A 10,642-nucleotide genomic window follows, 5' to 3' on the forward strand; every position below is an offset into this window, starting at 1 on the left:
TGCTCTCCAGATAAATCATCATCATCTGCTAATGCTGAGCCTGGTTCTGGTTTCTTACTGTGAGAACGGACAGTTCCTCTCCACAGTCGCCTCATGCTTGCTCAGCATGAGAAACAGTAAAGATTTGATATCATCTGCAGCTCTGGAGCCTCATGAGGCTCTTTGGCTATAAATCATAAAGATCCAACAAATGATTTGAAACATAAGTTTTAGCTGTTTTTACTGTTTTAGTTTTTTCATGGAGAAGCTGAATTACATTTTCTCCAATCATATTTTTAAATCTTTAGGAATATCAAAATCCCATTACAAATGCATTCTTCATGTTTTTGCAAAGGTTTTATGTTTTTCTGTATATTAAATATTGTATATTAATATTCTGATTGTTGCAGGATATCAGTGGAGCTTCATATATTATATTAAAACCTAAAAATAAAAATACATTTCCTGTTTTAATGTGATGGACCAACAGCAAGTAGAGTGGAACAGAGAAGGAAGGAAAACTAAACAGATTATTACAGATACAAAAGGACTGAGATGAATTTCTGTTCTTTGTTTATTATTTTAATAATTTTATTCTTCCTCCTTTGAATTTTGCATCACTTCCTGTAGATCAGCTGCACAAAATCCTAATGAAACCCTCAGAGGTTTGTGTTTGGAGCGCAGAGAAGCTCTGGTGAATTAAATATAAAAAATGCTGAAGTTATGCAGTTATTGATTGTTGTTGTGTTTCATGATGTCTGCCGCTAGATGGCGCCAGCTGCTCCTGTAATCTCAGCTCTGCATATTTAACAGAGGAGGAAACCAGGAGGTGGGGGGCAGTTTGAGTTTAATTTATTTTAATATTATTTCTGAGGGTTTTCTGGGTAAAATGGCTCCTCCTCCATGAAGCTCCACTGACGCTCTGATTTCCTGCAACAATCAGTTCCTCTGTTTCTAATTGGCTGGGGTGGCGCCGCCCCCCGTCCGCTCTTCCTCCTCTCTTCCTCCTCCTCCTCTCCGGGTTATTGTCACTGACAGTCGGATTATTCCTCAGCAGCAGCAGCAGCAGCCTCTTCCTCCTCTTCCTCTTCCTCTGCTCTCCGGCGGACATGCGGACTCTCGGAGCGGATCTATGATTCACCGCAGCATCGCGGCTTCTCTGCACGGTAAGCGCGGCTGTTCCCGGTTCCTCCCGGTTCCTCCCGGTTCCTCCCGGTTCCTCCCGGTTCCTCCGGCGTGTCCGCGTCCTGTCTGTGTGCGCCCCTGGCCGCTGAGCCATGTGCGCCCGGGGGAACGGAGTTCTGCTGGTTCTGATGAGTTAAACTTCTGAGCTCCTGCTGAGCAGCCGGGGTGGGGGGGCTGAAACCAGGGGCGCACATTAAGCCCCAGTTATCCCCCAGAGCCCCCTTGGTGGCATGTGGCCCCCAGATGTTCACCCTCCTCCCCCTGCAGTGGGGGGTTGGATCAGAGGGTTGCTATCATCCTCTTCATCCTCTTCATCCTCTTCATCCTCTTCATCCTCAGCTCTGATGGAAGCTACTGAGATGTTGAGAATGTCTCCCTGCAGGGGGGGTTCAGGAAACAACTGATATTCTTAGCAATAATTAGGATTAATTTCCTTTTTCCTCAGCTTGTTGCCTCCAGGAGCAGAGAATGAAATTTAGGTTTAGTTTGTTTCTCTGTGTGGGGAAAACAGCAACTGATGGTATTTTCTTTTCCTCTCTTCATAACCTACATCATAGATCTGCTGATGATGAATATTTGACCCAAAACAAAATGTTTTACATTCAAATCCACAACAAAGTCTGAATCTGAATGTTTGTTGCATAAAAGTTTCTGAACAATCTGCTCTGTTGTCACGTTATCTGAATAAAAACAGGAACAATCTCCTCTCCATGTATTGATGCTGTTTGGATTCGAGACGTTTTCTGCACAAGACGTTGAATTTCAGTCGTTTTGGTATCTGAGTGTGAAAAATCATAACGGCCAATATTTGGTGTGATATAATATTTAGGTTGTCCTGCACCAAAACTTTGCTTCTTAATAATATAAATTTGGGATATAAAAATATTTCTAGAAACATAAGAGGGCTGATATCAATATCTGATAACCAATGTTTATAATATCATAAATATTGAGTGCATTTCTTTCTCTAGAACTCCAAACTGAAAATGTTTTACAAAAATAGTTTAAAGAAAATTGAGCTCATAAAGCTGGAATATTTTGGCTGACACTCCATTGGCTAACATTTCCAAAGCAGCCAATCCAGGAGGACCGCTGATTTTCCTTGGTGCTGATTGGCTGAGCAGAAATGGGGACGGCTTGATGCTAGCCTGCAGCGCTAAGATTGTTTCCTCTTTGTGTTTTTGGTGTTTCACCTGCTGAAACAGGCGGGAAGTTATTCCTGAACAATGTTTACTGTTGGTGGGTCCAGTCAGCTGTTCTGGTTCAGTTCGGTACCAGCTGATTAAGCCTCAGATATCAGTCGGTCACTAGTTTCTGTCTCTGACCTCTGACCTCTGACCTGGGCTGTGACATCATGCTGCTGTGAGAAACAGAAACAATAGAAACAATTCGGCCCAGAACCTCATGCTGGTTCTGTACCGACCCGGACCCAGTACAGACTGGTCCCAGTCTGTACTGGTCCGTCTGCTGATCAGCCGGATGTTTCCCGTCGGTCCAGATGGTCCAGAACCGGCTGAAGGAGATGTCGGATCCGGCCGTGTGTTTCAGTTTTCACTGTCTGGGTTCCTTTTTATCCTCAAACTTAGAAAATATTCCAGCTGCTCTGATTTCACTGATTCTGATAGTTTAGTTGGAAAAATGAAATAAAAAGTTTCTGGTGAAAAGCAGCAGAACTCAGTGGGAGGAGGAGAGAAAATATGATTTGTGTTATTGGAAGATATTATTGACAATCTTCAAACATAAAATACCGAATCTTTCAAAAGGCAAAATAAAAAATAAAAATCAATAAAGCAAATAATGTTTTGCTCTTCAGTTGCATCAACTGTAAGTAATCAGCCAATGTAATATTTGTCATATTTTAGTTAAATAAAATATTTATTGCCTAAAATGATATGAAAATGATAAATAAGTATTTATGTATGTTTTGCAAAGTTGAAGTATTTCTGCTCCTCTTGTTTGTGCGGTAATGTCTGCCGCTTGAAGCAGCGTTCTGATTGGCTGGTTGTTTGTCTTCAAGTAAGGATGAAAAATTCATCTGATTGGATGGAGAGAGCTGTCTGTGATTGGCTGGTGGTGTGGCTCATTTACATAAACTTCTCCAAGTTTCAGGCACAGAGCTGAGCTACCAGAAGACGGATTGAGTGTGTGTGTGACCTGCAAACACACACACACACACACACACACACACACACACGCACACACACACACACACACACACACACACACACACACACACACACACACACACACACACACACACTTGTATCTAGGAAACAGAGATGCCACTTAAGCTGGGAGGAAACTGGAGTACCCAGAGAAAACCCACAGCTGCAGAAAGAGTCCAGGCTGGGATTCAAACCCACAACCTTCCTGCTGCCAGGCAGCGGCATCATTTATTTGAGAGCGGAGTGAATGAAATGTGATTTGTTGGTGGTGTTTGGTTGGTCAGAAGGTTCCAGTCAGTATTCTGAGGAAGTCGGAGAAGCTGTTTGATATTCATCACCACTTCCTCTGTTTTCTTTCTGAATCTCGTCAGCACAGATCTCAGAACCAAGCAGGAACTCAGTCACAGCAGCCAGCATCACAGACTGCATATCAGCCAGACACACACACACACACACAAACACACACACACACACACACACACACACACACACACACACACACACACACACACACACACACACACACACACACACACACACAAACACACACACACAGATGCTCCTTAAGGCTCAGGTTTAATCTGGTCCGGCTCTGGATGCTTCATGCGTGTTTATGAGTTTTGGGGGTCGGGGGTCACGTTTAGCATTTCTTAGTAACGTTCTATTTATAGAGCAGATGAAGGTGGGGGGATGGTTGGGGGGGGGGGAGGGTGTCCTGACTTGGATCTATACCTAGCAGATCTACATCTGTAGATCTGCAGGCTGTTCCTCCTCATCCGGCCGGAAGTTGAGCTGCTGTGAGTCTGAGTCTAATCGCTGGAAGATGATTTGACTCGCCCCGGAGTGGAACCAATCACAGATACTGAATGCATGCATGTGTGCATCAAGGAACCCAGATAGCGATCAGCACCGCGCATGTGCAGCGGCGCCGGCCCGGGGCGCAGACGTGACTCCTTGGATGCCTAAACAAATCAGCGCGGCTGCTTTGAGTATTCAAATCAGACGGATGTGAGGGAGGAAAATGTCAGGGAGGCGAGCTGCTCTCCAGGAGGTGTGTGTGTGTGTGTTGGGTGTGTTGCTTTATAAGAAAACACATTTAACAATCTCTGATTGATCAAAACATTTCCAGTCGGAGAGGCCGGTTTGTTCTGCTGCTCTGGGGAATCGCTGCATGATCCTCTGATTTATTCTAGATTATTAAAAGTTTCTAAATGTAGGGAATCAGTTTCTGGAAGGAAATGATGCTGCCCCCTGCAGGCGGGGGAGGATGACTGTTTCAGTCAGAGTGCTGAGTTCAACTTCCTGCCTGAAGATGAAGGTTTGGCAGAAGTGTGTTTATGGAGATTCACCTATTGCAGCAGCACAAAAAGTGAGTACTACTACATGAGACGCATCGGGCGCCGCGCTAGAGGGGCGCCAAAATAATGGTGAAAAAATGATTTCCAATCTGCAGGTGCTTGGTGCGTCTCCTCCTCTAGTCTCCATAGTAACCAGTTTGTCTTCCACTGGTTTATCTGCTCCCGTTTCTTCTTTAAAAGCTGTTTCGCTAACCGTACCGCGTTCAGTCCTTTCTGACCGAAACCATTTCCTGTTCTGCTGAACCACAGCAGTCCGTTACAGAAACAGAATAACAGTAAATGTTTGATACTGATTTGACCAGTTGTTTGTTACCCTAGAGAAAAGGCTTGGAAGAAGAAGAAGAAGAAGAAGAAGAAGAAGAAGGAGTGATGTCTGGAGGAGGAAAAGAACAGGAAGCTCAGATCCTGACGGAGTGTCAGATGGAGGTCAGAGGTTAATCAGTGATGGGGGGTCAGGGGGGGGTGATGGTCTCAGATTTCAAACACGATCCTTCAGGAGACGAAACTCTTCCTGACGCATCACTAGAGTGGACCTGTTATCTGAGGTTCTGGTTCTGGTCCTGGTCCTGGTTCTGGTCCTGGTTCTGGTTCTGGTCTTGGTCCTGGTTCTGGTTCTGGTTCTGGTTCTGGTCTTGGTCTTGGTCCTGTTTCTGGTCTTGGTCCTGGTTCTGGTTCTGGTTCTGGTTCTGGTCCTGGTCCTGGTCTTGGTTCTGGTTCTGGTCCTGGTCTTGGTTCTGATTCTGGTCCTGGTTCTGGTTCTGGTCTTGGTCTTGGTCTTGGTCCTGGTTCTGGTCCTGGTCCTGGTTCTGGTTCTGGTTCTGGGTTCTGGTTCTGGTCTTGGTCCTGGTCCTGGTTCTGGTTCTGGTTCTGGTTCTGGTTCTGGGTTCTGGTCCTGGTTCTGGTTCTGGTTCTGGTTCTGGTCTTGGTCCTGGTTCTGGTCCTGGTTCTGGTTCTGGTCTTGGTCTTGGTCCTGGTCCTGGTTCTGGTTCTGGACTCTGATTCTGGTTCTGGGTTCTGGTCCTGGTTCTGGTGCTGGTTCTGGTTCTGGTTCTGGTCCTGGTGCTGGTGCTGGTTCTGGTTCTGGTTCTGGTTCTGGTTCTGGTTCTGGTCCTGGTGCTGGTTCTGGTCTTGGTCTTGGTTCTGGTTCTGGACTCTGATTCTGGTTCTGGGTTCTGGTCCTGGTTCTGGTGCTGGTTCTGGTTCTGGTTCTGGTCCTGGTTCTGGTTCTGGTTCTGGTTCTGGTTCTGGTTCTGGTTCTGGTCTTGGTTCTGGTTCTGGTTCTGGTCCTGCTTCCTGAAGACCAGAACCATCAGCGTGGAGATAAATGAAGGTTCCTGTGGTTCTGTGACCAGGACGGGTTCTGGTTTATTCTGGATCTGCTCTTTAACCCGGACCAGTCGGACCATCAGATCCCGTCCTGGTTCCTGTAGAACCGGTGAGCGGTTCTGATCTGCAGGCCGATCCGGGTCAGAGACCTGAACGAATCATTTTGACCAACGTCTGTCTGAAGTCGTCCCAAAGTGGAAACGAGTTTCAGTGAAGAGATGAAACGTCTTCAGGCTCTGATGTTGGATGAATGGATGAATGGATGAAAAGGAGGCCATCTAATAACAGATCAATATTTCAAACTTAATCAATATGGAAGAGACGCTTTAATGTCTGAGTTTGTTGTTTTGCTGTGGAAAGCAGGCTGGAGTCCATCAGGACCATCGCCAATCGATTAAATCATTAAATAATTGATTTTGAATCGAATCAGGAACGACTCCAAGGTTCCAGGATGTCGATGCTCTAAGTAATTCAGACCAGAAACCGACGGTCTTTAGGACCCAGGAAGCCATTTTTCCTGCTGCGGGAATCATTTTAAACGTCTCCTTTGGGATGTTTCCGTGTGCCGCTTGCAGCCCAGGACCCTCATGTTGAACACCCTGCTGCTGTTCTCATGACCTCCATCTTTCTGATTTCTGTCTCCAGTCCAGAACCGGCTGACATGATTCCATCAGATCGGGTTTCTCAGACGTTTCCGTTTCCCTGAAACAGGAAACGAGTCGAGAAGCTGCAGAATAAAAACCTGCTCAGCTTTTATTTACCCAACGTCCAGGAGGACGTCTTCAGTCTCACCTCTGAGTGTGGGCGTGTGTGTGTGTGTGTGTGTGTGTTTGGACGTGCCTCTGCATTTATTGCACTGAGTGTGTTTGATATATCTGACCTATGCTTGACACCGAAGCTCCGCTGATTCCATCTGCCAGACCCGCTTCAGTCTCAGGAGTCTGGGTGAGGTGTGTGTGTGTGTGTGTGTGTGTGTGTGTGTGTGTGTGTGTGTGTGTGTGTGTGTGTGTGTGTGTGTGTGTGTGTGTGTGTGTGTGTGACACAGCGATCCTCCACAGAGCAGAGATTAGAAACCTTCATCATGTGTTTCTGATCTCAGAGTTTCGGTTCTGATATGAATTCATAAGTTTGTGTTTCTGCCTTATAAAGTATCTCTGCAGTGTTAATAATCCTGAGTGCAGAAGGTAAGAATTATAACGAGATGAGTTGGATTCATTTGGACCCATAACAGGAACCATCAATAATCAATCTGTCGGGTTTTATCTGATCTTAATCTGGATCTGATTCTGTTCCTCAGCAGAATCTAAACGCATGTTTAGTGCAAATCTGAAACGGGAAATATTGCCTTTATTAAGCAATATTTAGCTGAATCAAATTAAATAACTCAGATTTTTATAAACAGGTCTTCAACATGGGGGTCTCAAACCCGAGGAGGTTCACAGACGAACCTCAGAGCGGTCAGAGGGACCCTACGTCATGACCTCATGACCTCAGTGGGGTCATGAGGTTTCAGAAAAGGCACATTTTAAATATATTTTTCTAAATTGAAGGTTATTTCCTTTAAATGCACATTAACATGAATCCAACATGTAACAAATTCATTATTGGGATTCAGACTAAAGTTTCAACTAAAAACATGAGACATGAAGAAAAGAAAAGGTTTTAGCTCCAGGTCAGACTTGAACTCCCGTCCTGGATGAACTTTAAAGCTTTAAACAGTAATAAAATAAACCCAGTGTGTTCAGGATGAGGCGTGTGCAGATCTCCTGCCTGACAGAATAGAGAAAAATGAAACGATAAGAGGAAGAGCAAAGGCACGTCCTGCCAGCTGAGCCCAGAACCGGAGGAACCGGGCCCAGCAGAACCTTTAGAAAGGCTCTGATTAAAGTCAGAGCAGGTTACTGGATCACTGCTGGAAACCAGCAACAACCATCGTCCTCACAGAACCAGGAAGTCGGGTCCACCAGGTTGCCATGACGACCCGGCTTAGCAGAACCCACCAGAAACTTTTTATGCCAGCAGACATTGATCCAAATCAGGACAAACGATTATTTTAGTAAATAATTATTCTGACGGTTCATCAGATAAACAAACTGCCACAGCCTGCAGTTTTATTGTTATGCAAAATTATTAATACATTATAAGATTCAAATAAACAATTTAACACATTTTAAATAAGAAAATAAACATTTTATTACCTAAAATGCAAACACAGCACTCCTTCAGTGAACAGGTGAAAAACTCAAACCTGTCAAACAGCAGAGATTACTAGAGATTATTTATTAATTAGTAATTGATGCTTATTTAGTTCCAGAACCTGAACCAGGTGAAGCTAAAGATTAACAGATGAAAACTGATTTTCATTTTCAGTGTCATGTCAACTTTAATCTGATTCTCCTGGCCGAAGGTTTGAGTTACAGGAGGGCCTCATCAGGAGTCCAGTGACATCTGCAGTCTGTACCTGTCAACCACCTCCTTCCAGATTAACAACATGTCTTCCACTATACATTCCCATTTTCTTCTGTAACTACTTTACCTCCCAGGTGTGTTTGGGTTGGACCCCCCCTGCCTAAGTTCAATCTGTTTCCATCCAGTCTCCATTTCTGAGGAGCACCAGCAAACCATAAATCTCATCCCTGAAGTTTGGTCCTTATTAATGTGGAGTGTTTTAAATCCCGGCCCAAATGAGATCAACCCGTCCAGGCATGGAACTGAGCGCTAGATATTCTGATAGGTAATGACATGAAAAGAAACGGGGAAGCAGATTCATCCTCACTGTTTCCATTCTAGCTGTGAGATCCAACAGTAACCTTCTCCAGGCTGTCAAATTGTTTCAGTAAGATTACCGAAGTTCAAACTAAATAACTCGTCCAAATCTCGGGAAATAAATACTCCGAGGTATTTTAGTTTCTTACCATCCCACTTGAGTCCATAGGTCTTTCTTATAGCTTTACTAGGAGAATATTTAATTGTCATAACTTGTGTTTTGTGAGGTTTAGACTGTAGCCTGACAGTTGACCAAAGTGCTGACATAACTTTGGGAAGCGTTGCATTTGGATTTTGGAGGGATGTGATTATATCATCTGCAAAAGGCCAATTTTGTGTCTATATTTGTAAAACTGACACCTTTTATCCATCATCCTCTCTAATGGCCTGTGCCAAGGGTTCGATGAATATTGCAGAAAGCGATGGACTTAGACAACATCCCTGGTGGGTCCCTCTGTGTAGTTGGAAGCTATTTGTAAGATGTCCATTGATTTTTACCCTGGCCTGTGGTTCGTCATAAAGGGACCCCAAACAACCAATAAACTGATTATTAAAGCCCAGACGCTCCAGTACCTTATATAGAAAAGTCCAGTTGACCCAATCGAAGGCTTTTTCTGCGTCTATGCTAATTAATGCGACGCTGTGGCCCTGCTTTTGGCCTGATCCAATATATGTAACGTTCGTCTGATGCTGTCATGAGTTTGATGAATCCCGTCTGGTCTTCGTCTGTTAGATCTAACTAGTAATACTCCATTCTCAGAGATTATTGATGTGAAAATGTTATAAACGACGTTCAGAATCGAGGTTGGGTGATATTATTCGCAGTATTCAACATTTTTCCCTTATTTAGGGAGGACAGATTTTAAGGCCTCTCCAAGATGGTGGGCTCTCGGTTCTGCTCAGGTCCAGTTCAGAAACTCCAGGGGAAACTCCTTCCTGAACATCTTCTACCATTCGTTTGGAAACCCATCACTACCTGGGCACTGATTACGTTTCAAATGTCCAATAACTGTATCCAATTCTTTCTTGGTAATGGGAGCAGATAAAGTTTCGTTTTGGATCAGTCCAAGTGCAGGTAGGTCCAAAGCTGCCAGATGATTGTCAACAGCAGTTTTGTTAACTGGTTCTGGGGCAGAATATAATGTTTTAACGTAATTTTCAATGGTCTTATGTATTTTATCCACATCATAGGTTAAGTTACCAGTTGAGGATTCTCTAATTGTGATAATTGAATGTTTCAACTGGTGTTTACAAAGTCGTCTAGCTGAGATTCGTGGAGCTTTTGGGCCTGATTCATAAAATGTTTGTTTGGAGAATCGTAATTTTTCCTCAAGTTCTTCGAGTATCATATCATTTATATTGTTTTTAGTTTTTATTTGTTCTGACAATTCTCCATTATTAATCATTTGCTGTTTTAATTCTAATTCCTTCAATGTTTTTAAGAGAAGCGGTTCCAGACATTAGACCGTGTCTCAGACCACGGTGGGATTTACCTGCCCATTATTATTGTCTTTTATACATTCTATTATTTCTTTTCTAATCTCCTTTGCTGTGGTTTCATTATTAAGGATACCTATATTTAGTCGCCATAATGTTGTTTTAGGCCTATTAGACAAACGATGGACAGATAGACAACGCTGTGGTCCGAAATATCAGATGTCCCAATGAAGCATTCCTTCACTTTAGATCTATCAATAGTATTCATCAGAAACTGGTGGATCCTGGACTTTGTGTGTAATGAGTAAATTGTTTCTTCAATATGGAAACCCATTCAGACATTAAACAAGCCCAGTTCCCTGATCAGGATATGTAGGTCTTTTGATCTACCAGTTTTTTGTTTCTTATAGCTGATTGTATCTAGAG

At 43.8% G+C, this 10,642-nt stretch overlaps 1 protein-coding gene across 2 annotated transcripts in view; it reads left to right on the forward strand.

Annotated features, from left to right (window-relative positions):
* The first annotated feature begins 992 nt into the window (after positions 1–992).
* Positions 993–10,642, forward strand: part of pcbp4 (poly(rC) binding protein 4) — a 90,037-nt gene continuing 80,387 nt past the window's right edge. For both annotated transcript variants that reach the window (XM_044122140.1, XM_044122143.1), the window contains exon 1: positions 993–1,145. The gene's annotated coding sequence lies outside the window, so the exon portion shown is untranslated. The remainder of the gene's footprint in view (positions 1,146–10,642) is intronic.

Source organism: Gambusia affinis, linkage group LG07 (assembly GCF_019740435.1).
Source record: "Gambusia affinis linkage group LG07, SWU_Gaff_1.0, whole genome shotgun sequence".
Taxonomy (NCBI): domain Eukaryota; kingdom Metazoa; phylum Chordata; class Actinopteri; order Cyprinodontiformes; family Poeciliidae; genus Gambusia; species Gambusia affinis.